At 45.9% G+C, this 18,090-nt stretch overlaps 1 protein-coding gene across 13 annotated transcripts in view; it reads left to right on the top strand.

Annotated features, from left to right (window-relative positions):
• Positions 1–18,090, top strand: part of RBFOX2 (RNA binding fox-1 homolog 2) — a 177,624-nt gene that overhangs the window by 87,969 nt on the left and 71,565 nt on the right. The window lies entirely within an intron of this gene.

The raw sequence follows: 18,090 nt of genomic DNA, 5'->3' as shown, positions 1-18,090 counted from the left end.
AATTTTTTTTTTTTTTTTTTTTTTTTTTTTTTTGGCATGGTATCTGCAAGTCGCTACCGGAGGGAGGGGGCAGAGGGAGGAGGAGGAGGAGGAGAGCGGCATCGCGGAGCTGGAGTCCTTTGGAGTTAGGCATTATATAATGTCCCCGCAGTGCCTTGCGGAGCTGGAAACCTTTGGGGGATATTCCCAAAGGGGGTGGAGGGAAGGACTCTCAGAAGGAACTTTTCTTCAGGCTTCACAAGTGCTGTTTTTCTGTGGAGCTTTGCAGGTTTTTAGACTAGATGCATGCTGTCTTCGTGGCTTTCCTTAGCCCTGGCTGAATCCCCGTTTGCTAGCTGCTACTGAGATCCTGCGTGTCCCACTGCAAGAGGCAGCGCTTTCGCGGGTGCCTGGCTCAGAATGAGTCTGCTGCAAGAAGGGACACCCGCTTTGACCCTTTTCGTTTCTCATCTCGCATTGATTGTCAGCGGCTGAAAAATAGGTCTCTGTCTAGTCTTACGGTATCTTCCCAGGCTCCCAAGCCCCACTTTCTGCTTCTGCTATTTAGTCCCTTCCATTACCGATTTTCCTTTTTTTCTGGACCAAGGCTTTCTGTTTTGAGACAGAAGAGCTCTGCAGAAATCTCCTGAGGCTTTCTGTGCCTATATTTAGTTTAGTGAATGATGCTGAAAAGCTGTGCCTCTGCGGTCAGGGTCCATTTGTGTATTGCTGTGTACTCGGAGCGTGCCCGGTTAGATGGAGGTGTATGCCCCTAAGCTGCAGATTGGCGTGTGCACGTTTCGGAGAGTTGTCCTACGCAGCCTTGTATTGCAATGTGCTCTCGACCACAACTGTTACGCACAGAGCCTGTGTCTGTGCAGTGCAGAAAGGTGCCTGGGTCACCAGTACGCAAGTGTGTGTAGTTTGTGTGTGCCTAGGACCGAGCACCCTGAAGCACGAGCTGGTTGGCTTGGAGACATGCGGAGCTGGGAAAGATGGGATTCTGCTAGAGCACTGGCTGAAACAGGAGGCTATAAACTCGTTTAAAGGTTTGGGATGTCCTCATAGACTTCAGGGAAATCTGTCTTCCACGGAAATTGTTAATTTACTGACGTGGGAAAGGAGGCATCAAGACCATACGTTATTAGTATTGGTTGACCTTGAATTGTGACTGTCTTAAGAGTATGTACCATTTAGGATAGGTTTTCAGGATTTGCGCTGCAGATTTACATGCTGATGCTAGAGAAGGTGCATATTAAAATAACCAGTAGGGGAGGGGAGCTCGGACTGTGTCTCAGCTGGGGTCTCCAGATGAATGATGGATAGCCCTTTTATGCAGAGTTGAGGAAGACAGTGAAGGTGGGTTCAGCTGTAGCGTAGTGCTGCTTCTTGCAGGGGGAGCATTTGGCTTGCTAGGCTGGTCCTTAGCAGTTCTTCACTGCAGGTTTGGCCGCGTGTGGGGCTGAAGGAGCATGGCACATCCAGGACAATACCCCCAGCCACGTTGTTCTCATCTGCAGTGAAGCAGTGGAGTGGCCTTACTCACAACCTGTGAACGTATTTCACTGGGGCTGTCTCATTTATGAAAAGTAAATGTTGTCGGTATTGTTAGCTGGTAATTGCCACTGAATGAATTCAGCATTGCTACAATCACTTGCTCCGTTTGGTTCAGTCTCCAGACAACGTTTCCTGCCTGGTGTGCATTCTGTTGTGTTTTAGGGAACAAGCTTGCCCATCTTCCTTGGAAATCTGCGAGGTCAGCTTCTGTATAGGCATGAGGGGCTGGTGAAATAAACAGGAGTGTGTGGGGTGGGAAGACTAGAAACAGTGATAGGAAGAAATGGGAGATGCTGGAAGCTAGAAACGTGCTTGAAAAAGAGGAAACCAAAATTGCTAACGAGAGCAAGAGCTCAGATTCATTAACAGAAAGTACCCTGGTCTTATCCCCCTTAATCCTAAATCAGTGAAAATGAGTGTTAAACGAGGCCTGGTACATCATGTGCTAATTGCAGATAAAAGAGAGAGTCTTTGGTGGATGGGAATTATATGCTAAAAGGCTTTTTCTGTGTGGTGCATGGTGAGGTTGCTGGCTTGCGTGGAGCACAAAGCCCTCCCTTTCTTGGACAGCCCAGTGCCTTGCTGGCGTTTTCCTCCGAATCTGTTTCCCATCAGGGCTGGGAGAGGGGGAAGGTGTCGAGCATCTCGGAGAGTGGGAAGGGAGCTGCTGCCTCCTTAAGGAGTCCCGCCAGCCCATGTGGCAGCCGGCAGTGCCGAGTGAGCGTGTGTGTGTGTGCGTGTATGTATGTATGTGTGCCTTTGTAATGAATCCCCCCGCCATTGTCTGCTCCCCTCCCTGCTGCCGGCGATGGAGCCTTTCACCTGGGCTGCTGCCTGCTGGCGGGCCTTCTTCCAAGATGGGAAGAGGAGGAGGAGGAAGGGTTGCTCGTGGTAATTAAAGCCAGACCAGGGAGAGCTGCTGTTTTCTGACTGCAGCATCCCATTTTCCCTCTTTCTGTGTCTTGAGTTCCCAGCTTTTGATGTGGGTGTAGGCAGGAACATCTGAAGGTCCCCTTTTGTGCAGCTGTAGGATCACCAGTCTCCATTTTGTGGCACCATTTGAAGCATCTTTGCTGCCCTGCCTGCCAGCATGCCCCCTCTTGTCCCCCCAGCACCCCTCAGAGGCTCCAGCCAGCGCCGTTTATCTTGGCACGTGTTTGACTTGCTACGCTCTGCCCAGGGCTCAGGGAGGTGATGGCGTTTGTGGCTTTGAGACTAATTTATGTCCTTGTTAAAATGAACCAGCAAGCAGCCTCATTTTTTCCAGAGGTTTTCTTCCCTTTCCCTTCCCCCTTCCATAACCCTTTCCCTCCCAGACCCCATGTGTAGCTGTGAGACAACCTTGTGCAGCCAAAAGTTGCTTGCTCAGTCAGTGATTTTTTTTTTTTAATTAAAAAAAAACCACCACAAAAAAACGCAGAGCTCCTTAAATGGAGATCTTATTTAAATCAGAGCAGCGGCTGACTCATTAAAGGCTTCTCTGTCTCCTTTTCGTTCCTCTGCCTCATTCCCTTTCCCTATCTTTCTCTACCTCCTGTTACAGTAATGGTGTGATAAAACGGATCTTTGTCTGTGCTCCGTGTTGGGATCATGCAGGGGGTGCATATTTGGAGGGGGCGGAAGACAGGAGACGGGGAGCCCTGTCACGACAGCCACCTTGTGCTAGCTAAAAATGTACAATGCATCCCATTATAGGAGACCGTCCTCCTTTGTTTGAACAGTCTGCAAGGGAGACCGAGTCCCAGAACAGCCTCCCCCCTCCTATCCCTTTACGTCCGCTTTAGGATCTGTTCCCCTCCAGGCAAGCTGGATGCTGCAGGATTCCCCTGCCCCCCTAAAAGAAGTAATTAAAAAAAAAAAAAAAAGGAAAAAAAGGAAAAAACCAGCTTTTTCTATGCATACTGGAAGGCTCCCCTTTTTTCTGTCTGACTTCTCTCAGGAGCTACCACTATTCCCCTGTCCTCTTTCCTTGCTTTGAGGATTGCATCTCCCTTTTCTTTCAGGCCAAGTGTCCTTGCTGTTGGCTCCTCGGTTTGGTGTTACTCTTGCAAACTTGCATGAGCTGTCTGAAGGGGATCGCTCTCTTCCCTGTCCACGGCCTTGTGCTCTTCCCCTTTCTTTGCCGTTCAAAAAGCAGTGCTTGTTTATGTGGTACCTGACTGTGCCTATGCCTATCCCCTAGTTTTTGCTTCCCTTCTGCTGTTTGTCATAGGACTTTGTTTTAGCACTGCAGAGACCGTGTGAGCAGCAGAGGTTTGTGTGAGAGGAATCCTGGCCAGTCACTTTTCCAGGAGAATCTCCCCTGGGAACTGAAAGATGGATCTGCAGCTCACTTTCCCTGATGTAAGGACATGGTTGCTTGAGGTGGGCCTATGGGTTGTGTCTGTAGCTGTTGTGATACTTAAGAGATTTAACTGCTGGTTGAGAAGGGCTTATTCTTAAGGGCTTAAAAATCAATGGGGCCTGTCAGAACCCGGTGAGTGTTTTTTACAGTCCTTTTCTCTTTACCGCCTTTGCTGAGCACTTTTCAGATGCGTTGGAGTAGAAGCGAACCGCAGAGCAGCCTTGGGATGGCAGAAGCTGCATTCGATGTCGCCTAGGCAGGATGGCGATGTAAAAGGGAACTTGATACAGCAGTGCCATTTCCTTAAGTCCCTGTCCTAGAAATAACCTCGCTGCTCCCTAATGCATTTCTTCTGCAGGTGACTAGGTAACTATCCCCGGGTACCTGGGAATTGAGAAATGAGGATGCCTAAGTTTGCCACAGTACGTGCTGTGATGTTCAGATGACAGGGCTGTGTAAATTTAACATGCTGTTTTATTGTTATTTTAAGAACTATTAATTTGTGAAGTGTCTGGATTAGTGAAAAGGTTGTAGTGAGCTACCAAAAAATAGTAAAAGTTGAAGGTTGAGAAGGAGGGAAGCCCTTAAAACCAGCAACGTCTTTCCCTGCAGGTTATTAATTCATAATGGCTCTGTTGCACTTAATTAGTATTGACCAGCCTTCTGCTATAAAATTCTAACACCAGTGCAAAAGGGGGCTGCAATAGTGGGGGGCTGATGTTATTTAGACCTGGATTCTGGTCTTACTAACTGCTTCAGGTAAAATGCTCGATATTCCTGTTTTGGGTACATTTTCAGCAGATGATGTGTGCAGTTAGCTGCCCCTTTGCAATGAGTTCCTTAACCTGTTTGTCTCCCAGCTGCAAAGTCGCAGAATTCACTAATGGGCATCCCTTGGAGGTCTAAGTACCAGGGAGGAGGTGGTTAATTTGCTTCAGTCTGCTCTCAAATATTATTTAAAAGGATGTAGCCAGGTATTCTTTCTATCTGACATGTTGCCTGGAATCAGAGTAGAGAAATGTTAACTTGCCTACCAAAAGTATTTTGGTTTGTTCCTGTAGAGTTATCCTGAGCTGTGCAGGATGGTTTTTTGCTGGGCTGCTGGAGGTTGTGCTATGACCAGTGAGGGCTGGAGATGTATAGGCTGGTTTTGTAGGGTTCACAGAAGCTAGAGCAATTAATGCTCAACTGAAAGCTTTCTGAAAAAATAGAGTGCGCTTTGCCTATATAAAAGAAAATAGGACAAATGCTGGGCCTGTTCAACAGTATGCTTTGTTTAAAGTATCTCGTTGGTTTTTTGTTGTTGGGTTTTTGGTTGGTTTTTTTTTCTTTGCAAAACTGTCCATTGAGCAATATTATTCACAAACTGAATTGAGAGTTATCAAGATGGTAATGGGAAGGCACTTCAATTCCGGGGCATTTCCATATTTCAAGTTGCGAAAGAAACCTTCATTTGTTCTCTTTATTTCTGTGTCTATTTATGATAGTCTTCAATCACATGATTGCATGCTATTTTTTTCCACAAGAAAGGAAAGAAAAACCAGACAACCCTCCACCCGTCCCCATCAGCTCCAGTGTATGTGGCACCACGATGACCTCTGCAAGTATCAGTAGCAGGGTTGGCTGTCCCAGATGCATCCCACAGACCTCTGCCACTTACACTGAATGTGTAATTAGCTGTCATTTTTTATGCAGGCCAGCTCGATCTCTGTTTGCCAGTTGGTTTTATATATTTGCTGACAGCAGAGGAATGGTGACTTTTTGCAATATTAGGCTCTGGTTTAGGCTTTGGGAGTGTACACTAGTAGGCACATTTTCCCCTCTCTTCCATCCCTGCATGACCTCCCCTGTCTCACCTCTGCCATCCATCATGGATGGATGGATGGATGGGTTTTCTTCCTCTCACTCTCTCCTCATGATCCGTGGTCAGTCCATGCTTGTCCCATGCAAGTCCATGTCCATGCTGTCCCTGTCTCCATTCCTCTCCAGTTACGCGTCATCCTGTTTCAGCACACTACTTTTTTACCTTGATCGTTTCAGTTCTTTCTCAGATGATTTTTAGGCCTGCTTATTCTTTCTCTGCTTCTCCTCCTCCTCCTCCTCCCTGTCCTCACTACAGTCTCCTTGTCATATGCTTTTTTAACTTCTCCACCCACTCCTTGCATTCCTCATTTAGTTTGCCTTTTCTGCTCCTATTGCAGTCAAACTTGTCTGATCTATCCCTTTTCCCCCCATCACTAAGTCTGTCCTGTTGGCGCTCAGGCTTCTTGTCCCAATTTACTTTTCTTCCGCTACACTGCCAGATCTGTTTCTTGGGTTTTTTGGATTTGAGGTGGGTAACTGCTACTCCATGTTACTTGATCCCTACAACGGGGATGGTGCAAAGTACAGGAGATGGGTCATCTCCCTGCTGTCATTGATCTCCAGACCTGGATCTGACATGGCCAGTATCTCCTGTGAAGCTGTGGATGATCCCTGAGTGAGAGCATGAAATCACAGAAAATGGGGTGCAAGTGGCACTGCCAGCCATGCTCAAGAGCATCTCTCTTTCCTGTTAGAATAAACTATGTCTAAACCATTCCCGATGGGAGTAACCTGCCTTAAAAGCGTTTACAATGCCACTGCCAGCCTTGACAATCCAAGCCCTTTCCTTTCTGAGCATTGCTAAGTCTTTCCTAATATTTAACGTAAAGCTTGTTGCCACCACTTGTTCTTTCCATGGTAAGTATGAAGAACAGATTGGTTCTTTCCTTTTTGGCAGGTTTTGCATACTGGAATGTTTTCTTTTTCTTGTTTTTAGCCTTTTTGGGCCATCGTATATGGCTTTACTAGCAGATTTAGTTGATAAAATGTAAGACAAGCACTGTAGTTTTCCATAGTTTTGTTATAATGTTGGTCAGATTTTGGTGTCTTTTCAGTATGGTTGCTAAATACAGATTCATGAAATGCAAATTTTTCTGTTAAATATGAAGTCCTCATAGGCTTTTCAAAGTGTGTGGGGTGTTGGTTGTTCCCCCCCCCCCCCCCCCCCCCCGCCTTAATCATAAACAAGACAAAATATTCCCCCTACTTCTTTCTCGGGTTGGATTGATATGGCTGAAGTAACAAAAAAAATTACCAACCCTGAAATCAAATGCAGATAGCATGACAAAAATTCCAGTTCGAATGGTTTCTCAGAATTATAAACAACTGAAAACGGGGTCTTAGAATGGGAAGTATCAGCCAGCCTGGCTCTACCAGCCCTGCCTGTGATGGAGACTTTCACCCTGAGTAGTCTCTAAGTACCTAACTGGAGTTGCACTCCAAGTAGCCTGTAATCTGAGGGTGCATGGAGACACCAAAAATGTCCCAGTAATTGCGAGGGTAATCTTCTAGCTGCTTCTGACGACTGCCCTCAGGCTGGGAGTCTTGAGTACGGTTAAAACCCTCTGAACTGTCCTCCCGGTTATCCTACTTAAAATTCATAGTCTCTGGAGTTGTGGTCTTGTGTTTAGGATTTCTGTGTGCTTTATAAGTCCTGGACTCGCCGAGCTATCTGACTTGGAGGGCATATTTGACTTTCAGATAATTGCTTTTGATTAACCAAGATTTAGATAATCAGAGTTTGACCTATGCACTGCATAGACCATCATTCACCTATCGGGTCTCACTGAGGCTCCTTATCTGAAGCCTATGCTCTCCCTCCAGTCCTAATAGCAAAACCTGCTTTAAATTACTTAAAAAGACTGATTTAAAAATGCCTTGGAGAGGAGTTCAGGTTTCTTGGATAGTACTAGACCTCCTTTGTCTCACGTACCCTCCATGAAGAGTGAAACCCTTAATTTGATTTGTTGTTCTTTGTAGCTTTTCTTATTTTTGTTATTGCAGCATATGAAAGGAGGTTATCAAAACTGAACAATTATGCAAAGTACTTAGGAATATTAGGGAGCAGGAGTAAGAAAGGCTTTTGTTTTCCAGCGTGTGTCCCTTCCTGCTTTGTAAAATGTGGTTGAGATAAATAGAGCAGCAGGGGAAAGGATATTAGAGTTTCAACAGGCAGTGGTTTAGATCTATGTTATCTTACAAAGGATCCTTCCAGCCTGAATCAGGAGGTAGAGGAGGAAGAGCGTGGTAATTTAGTGAAATTAGCGAATTAGTCGGATTGTTGACTCTTGGTTGGACTGTAAGGTATTGTGGTATGTTAGCTTTGCTTAGTGTTCAGATATTTAACGCATGTTAGTTTGCTTTAACTTCTCCCCTTGCTTTTCTTTGTGCGTGTGATGAAGCTGTTTAATGTTGTTACATTTGCTTCGCAAAACCATTTTCTGGTCTGTCTCCACCCCGTTGCAGGATGAAGCTCCCTTCTGTCTCAAAGCAGTGGGAAGGGGAGGAAAAGTACTTCTAGGAATCTCTCTTATATAAGTTTGGTTTGGGGGGGATTGATGGTTTTTTGGGGTCACTTTAGACCGTTAGATGGAGCCAATCTGTGGCAAAGAGTGTAGTGTGGTGAGAAACAGGATTGAGGAAGGTGGTGACTGGAGGCTGTGGTGAGGACTTGGGACAGTTCCGTGCTCCAGGTGTCCTTCACAGGGACATGGGTGACAGACTGTGAATGAGCTAAGTGATGAAGAGGTGTAGTCAAGGAGGGACTGACCCTCTTGGTGGCAGAAAGAATTTAGGTCATCCAAAGCCAGTTGCAAACCTTCATCCTAAGAGAAATTTTCTGAGGGACTCTAGATCTTCAAAGCTTCTTTTCGTGAAAATGCTGCGAGGGGTGTGAGAATGAATTTATCTGGTAACACAGGCTTCAGAAAGGTGGAAGAAATACCGCGGAGATATCAATGCTTTGTCAGAAAGCAAGACTTCTAAATGCCTTGTCTTACTCAGTGAAATGAATCTAAATAGATCGATTTAAATCAGATTAAAGATCCCTGAGCTGTGTTTTCCATCAAGTCTGAAACTAGCTTCGAGTAGCCCTATGGCAACTTTGGCCGTAGACAAAATGACGGTCCTCCTGAAACCAGCCCTGCTGTGAGGGGGTCAGAGAGGCAGTGACGTTACTGTCCCTTTCAGCTCAAATGTGATTTCTCGGGACTTTTTTTGTTGTTGTTAGGAATACTCTTAATTGGTTTTGACAACGAGCTGCAGGAGTTCTGCAAGGGTGGCACAGAAGTCAGGAGAAAGCTGCACCAGAGGCTGCAGACTTGAGCTTCAGCGTTCGGATCCGTGCCTGCCCTGCCTGATGGGTGGCCGGGGTCCTGCCTGGCAGCTCAGCCGCGTGGCCAAGAACACGTCTCGCAGGCAGACCTCTGCTTAAAGCAGAAGTAACCAGAAAGCCAAAGTGGTTTTTTTTTAGTGGGCGGGTAGGAAACTCTGAGCTATGTTATTTGTAACACAGAGGTGAATAGCTAGAGCTGAGTAAGAGGAATTTCTTAATGTTTTGGAGGAGCGTAAAGGAAGATATATTTCATTCTTCTAGGGGGTTTATAGAGGACTGTAGTGGCTTTCAAAAGTGTAGTAGGCCTCTAGGTTAGCTGTGAGGCTCTGTGTGTCACCATACAATTATTCTGAGATACTGTCTGGCCTAAATCTAGGAGAAAAGAAGCTGGTGGCAGGAAGGAACCACGTTTGATTGACACGATTTAAATGCAGAGCTGTGATGAGCCTCCTGGCTACTCTTCTGGCAATCCTAGCAGAAGCGTGTTAGTGTGGGGCCAGCCTCCTGCAGGCAGTCACGCTGTGTAGCGGTTTGGGAATTGACCTCGGTTGTGTCCATCCCAACTTTCTGCTGGGGGTTACTGTGGCTGTGTGAGCTGCCCCCCTGCACCCGTGTGAGGTGAGGTGCATGAGCCCTGCTGTTGCTGAAGTGCATGGAGATGAGTCCGTTAATTAGGTCTGATCTTGGTAGTACCCAGCAGAAGCAGAGCACAAAGCTAGAGGCGGTTGCTTAAACCGTTCCATCTGTCATCAACCAAGATCTACTACAGCTATAAAATGCAGGTGGTCCTCGTACCCCGTGGTGCCGAATTCTCGGATTCTGGAAAGGCTTTATGTCCTGGACGTGCGCGGGGAAGCTATAAGAGCAATTTTCATCTTAAATGATTTAAAGGAAGTTTTTCACGTGTATCAGTCATCCTGTGAATCTTGTAGTGCATTTTGAAGGCCTAACAAAACAAAGGGACTTTAGGTGACAATAAATATGTTGGCTGTTGTGGGCTACTGCTCATGCTGTCATTGGCCACTTTTGAACACTAACTCTTCCTAAAAATTTAATAGGACACAAACAATGCTTAGTTTGTGATGAGCTTTACCAGCCTGGATGCACTAAGTTGGAAAGGATCACCCAGAACAGAAAAAACAGGTTACAGAGCACTGATTTGTTCTTGCGTTCGGTGCCTGGCTAGTCCGGTAAGTTCTCAGTGTTGCCTACCGTTCACTTCCACCGGAGCGGGGCAGTTCAGATCCCTTCAAACGAGATGAAGTTAAAACCAAGTGCTGAGGGCTTGTGCTGAAGAACATTTCTCAGGTTTGACAGCGATGAAGTATATCTGTGGGCTGTGCTGGCCCATCTGGGGGGTGATTGCATGGAGCCCATCCAGCAAGCTGGGTCTCCGTCTTCCCAAGCCGAGAGTGTGTTGGGTTGCAGAGGGACATCTGTTTTGAAGGAACACGTTTGTAGAACAAAGCAACTGTCCATCTGTCTGTTCATGTAGTAGCTTCAGACTGATGAGAAATGATTCTGGTTCCTTATGTCCTCATTGCTTTGGATCAAAACTTTTACCTCTTCAAAGGAACAATTCACTTCTGCTTTCTACTTGTTTTCAGTTAATTATGCTCGTTCTACAGCAGTGAGGATTATCATCTTGGCCGCTTATGTACTTGTGCTGCAGGATCTCCTTCCTCCCTGACCTCAGTTAGTGTTGTGCGTTTCACGCATCTCACCTCTTAAAGGAGGCGGTTGCACCTTTGAAAATTAGAAGAACTGGCAGAGTCTGCTGAAATCTTGTGGTGTTTTAGGTCAGCTGTCAGTGATGGTAACCTGATCTATGGCAAATCTTTCCCTCCCTCTCCCCAGGGTGCCTGCTCTGCCCTTTGCGTGCCAGTGGGGCTGATATGATCCAAATTAACTTTTTCATCTGTTTGCATTTATTTTTCTGAGTCATGAGAGCTCCTCAGGAGCCGCGGGATTAAATGTTGTTTTCATTCCTATCACTTGTATTGTAGCGAACATTATCTTTTCATTCTTGCCTGGGATCAGATACTGGTTTTTTCCATGTTAGTGTGCTGCTGGGTATGTGGCCCATCATGGGAATAACACAGAGCTGCACAGTCAGCAGAGGAGCACTCATTATTTTGACGGCTGCTGCAAAATGGTGGCTCCTGTTCTAAATTACTTGGTGAGGTAATTGTTCATCTTCCAGGATATTTTGCTTCCTCTGTGTATGAGGTCTGTTAATAGGATAGGAAAGTACAAGGTGTTTTTTGGGCCAGGTTGGGTCTGACTTCTGACTGGATCCTTTAGTTTTAGTGATATATGAAGGACAGTTGGGGTGGTGGTTAGGAGCAGAGGTGTAAAATCCCAGGGCAGCGGGATTGTTGTCACTCTCTGAACTACGCTGCTGTATTGCTATTTTATATTTTTAATACAAACAGCATCTTTCTGGTGGTGTGGCTGATGGCCAGTCTTGAAGGAGGGATGCTGCTGCTCTTCCAGGAGCCTCTGGTCAGAGGGTAGTGGCAGGTGATTGATCCACCTATTCAGTAGGCAACTGCCCTTCCTTGAAATGCTATCTTAAGAGAGGTTTTGCCGTTTGACAGTTTGATACGTCACTTTGGAGCCAATTTGTGCAATAGAGCAGGGGGGCGAGAGAGAATTTCATTAATAGGAAACCGGCCACCCTGAGCAGGCTATGCAGCACTCAGATGCTGCCTTCCCTTGAGCATGAAGGACCATGGATGAGATAGCAGGAGCTCTGGCTTGTGGTAGGAAGCTCACTCTTGATGTGTTGCAGGGCCCTTTCAGCGCATAGCAAAGACCCGGCTGTTCCCCTTCAAAGGTCTAAAAGCAGCTGAAATGAGTCTGCAGGGGAATTTAGCAATTTAAGCCAAGATTGTGCATCTGCAGACCTTGCTGAGTTGCTGCATACCCTTGCACGCGCCCTGCCGTGCCCAAGCCGTGACAGGCTGAACCATTTGGTGTCCAGCTTGTACCTTAAGCTGGGCCAGGATCCAGGTACGAGAAGTGTCTTCTCCTTGTGCAGTCCGAGAGGCATCTTTGAGAACGTGTGACACATCGAGATGGCGGTTTAGTTACCATCGTCTTTTAAAACGTGGGCACCAGGAAAGGCAGAGATCCCTCTCTTTTTATATAATATTAATTATTGCCTTTACCTGGAAAGGAGATGCCCTGGTGCAGCTCCGTTAGCCAGGGCAGGCTAGCTTGTGCCTGTCACTTAGGATAACCCTTTGGCTGCTGGCTGCTCTTTGTGAGGGTGTCTTTTTGGCTTCCCTTCACTCAGAGTAGGCTTAACTGTTTCTGAAGGGTTCTCCATATATTGTGTGACCAGCAAATATTTTATGTTTTTTGAATCTGGTGAGATATGCAATGGAAGCTAGTATGAAAGTCCATTTTTGAGCATGGCCATGGCTTTTATGGCCCTATAAATTTGATCCTGAACAGGTGTCCTATGTGTGATTTTGATTTCCTTCAAAATTTACTGCAAAATTTTAGCTATACCCTGAAATTGTCTTTTTAAAAAAAAAAGTTTCTTTATAGGTGAGAGCATAGCGAGAGCATAGCTAAGGTCCTAGTTAAAAACCCAAGCTTTTAGTACTATGAAAGACAAAATAGCTCCCAGTACATGAATGACATGCAGATGACAGCTGAGTAAATGAATGCATTTTCTGTTTTGTCCTAAACCTGTTTTCTAGTCGATTTTATTCGTGCCAATGATGGCCAAGTTGTGTACATCTGTTAGCATCCCACAGAGAGCCCAGCGGAGCTGATAGCAACCAAGAAACACTCGAATAAATGCACCGCTGAAATTGAGGGAGGGAGTTGTGGGGGGAAGAGACGGGCTTTCACGCTTTCTCACTCAACCAGGTGCTGGTAGAGTTTCTGGGTTTGGTAGTGTTGGTTTTTTGCTCTTGCAGGTTGCAACATTAAAAGATCTAATACTCCGTGGGGTCTTAAAGCAAATTATTTTCTCCCTGATTGTGAGCAGTACACCCCAAATCCAGAGGCTCCAGAATAGGTGAAAGCAAAGCATGCGGTAGCTGTATTCTGCACCTCTCTGGAAAGCAGAGCACCTTTTTTACTTTTTTACGGTGTTCTTGCTTGTTTGGAAAGTAACATAAGCCTCATGAATATTTGAGGCTCTCAGGTGCCTTTTGAGGGCTGGAGGGCCGAGGGAGGGCAGGCAGTGCGGGAGCTGGAGGGGCAGAACAGGGAGCAGCCCTGGCCCTGTGTGGTTGTCTCGTCTCTCTTATGCTAGTAGACTTCTCATTGGGATGAATGTGCTCTGAAATATTTATTGCCCTGTTTAAATATTCATCGCTGCAAAGGCAGCACAGCCTGATGGCAGCAGCAGACCCTCAAGGGACAGGGGCTGCAGCAGTCCCTGGCATTTCCTTTCAGTAATATGATAAAAAGATATTTAAAAAAAAAAAAATAATCGGGCATTCCCCCACTGCAAGATTGACAGAAGCAGTCAGGCGTACGTCTCGGTGTTTCCTCTTCGTGCCAGAGACTTGTGTTTGCTCTCAGGCTCGTATGCCGGGGTGCTGCTCTTGGTTGCCAGATGCTAATGCTTTTTTTTTCAGGCCTGTATCCTGGAGCGAGCGGCTTTGTTTAGCCTGACACTGTATGCGTGAAAGGGGATGTACAGAAGGGGAGACCGACTGGCTGAAAGGGTTTAAGTTTTGCGTAGCCTGTTCCCTTGTCTTTCTGTAGGTGTGAGCAGACAAACAGCAAGGACGGGGAAAAAAAAGGACCTTTAATGCACTTGGCTGTAGAAGGTGGAGGTCTGCTGGGAATTATGGAGGGGTAAATTTCATGGAACTCATGCAATAACATATTAATGAACCTGGAGATGCTGACAGGCGTGCCACTGAAATGAGATGCTCTTACATCAAATTAGCTTTTAAGGTTTATCGATTTAACTTCAGTAAAATAGAGCGGTTTAAAAGTGGGACTACCAGTAATGTGCAACAGTTTAATGTGAATATTTGGTACATTGCTGTTGTTAAACCCACGCATGTTTTATGTGACCAAGGCGCTGATGCAGTGGTGACAAGGGAGGGCAGCATGCTTCCAGAGATGCTGCTGAGCACGGGAGCTGCAGGAGCTGCATTAACAACACCCAGCCCGGGAGGGTGGTGATCGCCATCTGAAAAGTGGTCAAATGCACTGCTGACCTCGAGCTTCACCTTTGAGCTGTGCAGGTGGCCTGTATAGGGGAGAAGTCTATGCTGGTTTGTGGTTACAGCAGGAATTTGGTAAACATACGTTAGCTGGAAGGCCTGGGGGAAAGAGGCTTTAAAAGGATTTTATAACAAAGGGGAAGTCTTTCCTGAGATACTTGACAAATTCACTGTGTATAAACCGCCTTTATACCAGCTTACACGGAGGCACTCTAAAGTTAAGCATAACCAAAGCAGGTAGTGGCAATAACATATGCTAAATGTCCATGTAACCTCTTGTTCTGGGATGAAGTGGCTTTCAGGTGCATTTTCAAGTTGCGCTTAATGTAGCGTAACTATGGGCTGCTGTGAGAAGAATAGTCCCCCTCGTCTCTCTGCCCTGGCCATATGTTCAGCCTCCTCACCGCTTTGGGCACTGTGCTTAGGCAGATATAAAGTGAGACGGTTCAGTTTATGACCAAACAGATGACTATTGTTTGGATTAATTTTCTGGCTATGGCCGTGGCATGACTGGATCTCACAACAGCCGGGGAAGGAAGCAGAGCCACTGCTTCTGAGGCCAGTTGGTAGTTTATCATGTTAGGTGGTACATGAAACTGCACGTATACTTCTCAATAGCTTGTTCCTCTCCATAAGGTGAATTCATTTTACTTATAAGTGTGTCTGCCGCTTAGTTTAATCTGCTTTAATTTATGTGCATCGACTTCCACCAGCTCTTCTTAGCTTTTCAGAATATTGTCCTTTAGATTGTCTCTTCTGGCTGTATGTGCGTTGTAGGCCATTATGTCTCACTCTGGTACCTCTGTTTTGAATGACATAATGTTTTCAGCATGAAGGCATGAAAAGATGGAAAGGACTGAGTCCTTCTCACCAGCTGACTTAATGACTGTCATTTAGAAATCAGTAAACAAAATAAAATGGTGTCTTACCAGAGCTGAATTTATCAGACTCAGCTTCTGGCTATTGGTTTTCTTGATGCCTTTGTTCATTAGATTAAATGTTATTAGTGCCTACTTCTTTTTTTTCCTCACCATTAATACACTTTTACAAAATAATCAGTTGCCACTTAAATTTTTTTTTTTAAAATTATAAGCAAAATAGATTAGCCTTTTCAAGTTTTTCAGTGCACAGCCATGTGGCTTTTTCCAATCTTGTGGTCATTTTTGTGGCTCTTCCATGTTCCGTTTTGATTTTTTTAATTCCCTTTTTAAAATTTGTATGTGGAAGCATGTATCTTATCTTTCATCTGACTGAGGCCATGTATGAAAGTAGCAATGCTTCCTGCATCCTGTTTGTTGGTAATACATCTGAACAACTGTAGTCAGTCTTTGTACCAGACTGCTGCACTGGTGAGTTGCTTCTCCATGACCCTCTGCTCCTTTCCAGAACCTCTGCTTTCCAGGACACATAGTGGAGGCTTCCTTGAAAATGGAAAACTCCTCTTGGAACAAATGAGTAGCAGGAGACAGGAGAATGCATTGCTGGAATGGAAAGTAACTGTGGGAAGAAATCTGCGTTTTTAAACCGTCAAATTTTTGTTCTCGAGCATGTGCCAAGTCAGTCGCAGATTTCCTCCGCCCCACACCCTGAGAGCAGCTTGATATAATATTGTTGCTGTGTTACTGAGTCCTGGCACTCGAGTCACAGATGAGTCCCATTTGCCTCGGCTGGGGCTGTGTGCATCTCATCCCCTATCTTCTGTACCGAATTCTGACCGTACCCGTGATAGGCCAGTGGCAGTGAAAAGGTGACAGGGCTGAGATGTTTAGCTGCTTGCATTAAAAAAAAAAAAAAAAAAAAAAAAAAAAAAAAAAAAGCCCCAAGAGGAGCTCTGGTTTTGTGTTTAAGTATGCTGTATACGTCTTGTCCCCCACCTTTGCTCCATAGTCACGTCCGAACGCGCAGCTCCTCGCTATGGTTTCTGCCAGCTCTGCAGTTCTTTCCGAGGCATTCAGCGCTCTCCAATTGATTCCAGATGTGCTCTTCCCTTCCTGGTGCTTTCTCCCTTCCTCCTCCTCCTGTGCTGGCAGCGGAGGCAGGGCTGCTTTTCTCCTGTGAGGTGCTGGAATTATTGCGGGCAGATGGGAGGACTTTCCTGCTGGCCACTGGAATTGGGGGAATTCAAGGGGCCTGTGTAAGTGCTGTATAAGTGAAGCTGCCTGGGGGCTTTGAGGTTGTCCATCCTTCAGGAGCCAAGCCAGCTCAGAGCAGCACCTCTCCACAGCTCAGTACTGCCTTCAGCTCATTCCCCCTCACAGCAGGGGAGAGGGGGACAGGGAAGCCTGATACCAAAAGTGATCTTTGAAATCTTTCCTAGAAGACCGCTGCATATGTAGAGAGATCTGGAAGAGTCTATTACAGATAGCTGCATCACATAGTAAGGGCTTTGAAAAATTTCTGTGACTAAAGTAGATACCAGTCTTTCTAAGGGGCTGAATGAGCTTCATGAGGATTTAAACATTCAGGAAAGCAGTTTGAATTCTTGAGGTTGCAGGAATAACTCTCCACACTCACTGAGATTTGGTGATGTACTTGCAGATAACAGGGCGATAGTCCATTCGCAGAGCAGGGACATGGGATGAAAAATCACTTATCAGTCCAGCTCAGGTACCTGATTGGGATTGGAGAAGCAGATACTGGTTTTTAGGAATATGTCACCTGGAGAGCTACTGTCTTCCTTGAAACAAAGCCATCTGAAGTGAGCAATCTGACTGCAGAATTAGCTGAGGTGACAGTAGCAGTGACACTACCCTGACAGCCTGGGTAAGAGTTACCACAGGACCAGGTGGGTTTTTCTTCCCTGTTACGTTTCCGTGTTCTGCAGCCCTTCTTTTACTGAGCAGCACCAGGAGCCACTGGTTAGCGGTCAGGAGTAAGGCAGAAAACCCAACACAGGCAGGTCCTCTGTGCCATCTTAGAGTCAGGTACAAGAGTGCCCAGGTGCCCTGATGCAACCACGGAGCGCTCCTGGAAGACCAGTTACCACGCTCCTTCCCCACCACCGGCCTCTGGTTCCTGCTGCCTCCCTGCGTGAGAATCTGCAATCATGCAACCGTGAGTGTGATTGGTTTGCTAATCTGCTGAAAAGCTAATCACAGTTAGCTTGGATTAAACATACGCGACACATCTGCAGCACACTGTTTCTTAGCTATGATTCATTTGAATTCTGGTCCAAAAGAAGAAACTTAACCCTCTTCGCCCAACAGTAAAGTAATCTCACTTGTGTGGGAGATGCTTCTGCCACTCTGGGTGCCTGCTGGATTAACGTATGACTAGATTCGTAATATTTTGAGGCTTTATTTTCATACTGATTTGTTGAAAGCTAGTCATCTTATGGAAATCTTTTTTCCCAAGAACATTTGACTGTGAATGTGAAGTGGAAAATACTCACTTGGAATACTGCAGAGGTGGGAAGAACACAGCCAGGGTAGGTGCTAAAGGACCGATCTGGAACAAAAAATTGAGCCTGAGCCTTTCTCTTACGTGCGGGCTTTGCTGCTGAGGACATATCCATCCTGGCTGGTGACTTTTTCCTTTGTTCCACACCCCCACCCCCTTCTTCCCAATAATTCTTGGAGGTAGTTTCATTCCTAATATGGAATGGAAACAGATGTTGAGACCTCAATGTCGTCTCTTGAAGCACAATTCTCTCTTTCTAATCAACCCCAGAGAGCGTGAATTGATTGAAAGCGTTTGTTGGGATGCCTTTGTGCCAGTAAAATTTAACTATTTTTTTTGGAACAGTGAATAACATAGATTTCGGGAGCAGAAAATCAGTGCTTTTTTAAAATCAGAAAGGTATGTTTCAG

This window comes from Harpia harpyja, chromosome 6, assembly GCF_026419915.1.
Source record: "Harpia harpyja isolate bHarHar1 chromosome 6, bHarHar1 primary haplotype, whole genome shotgun sequence".
NCBI lineage: Eukaryota > Metazoa > Chordata > Aves > Accipitriformes > Accipitridae > Harpia > Harpia harpyja.
The sequence above is the reverse complement of the archived record's forward strand: the minus strand, read 5'-3'. Positions and strand labels throughout refer to the sequence as shown.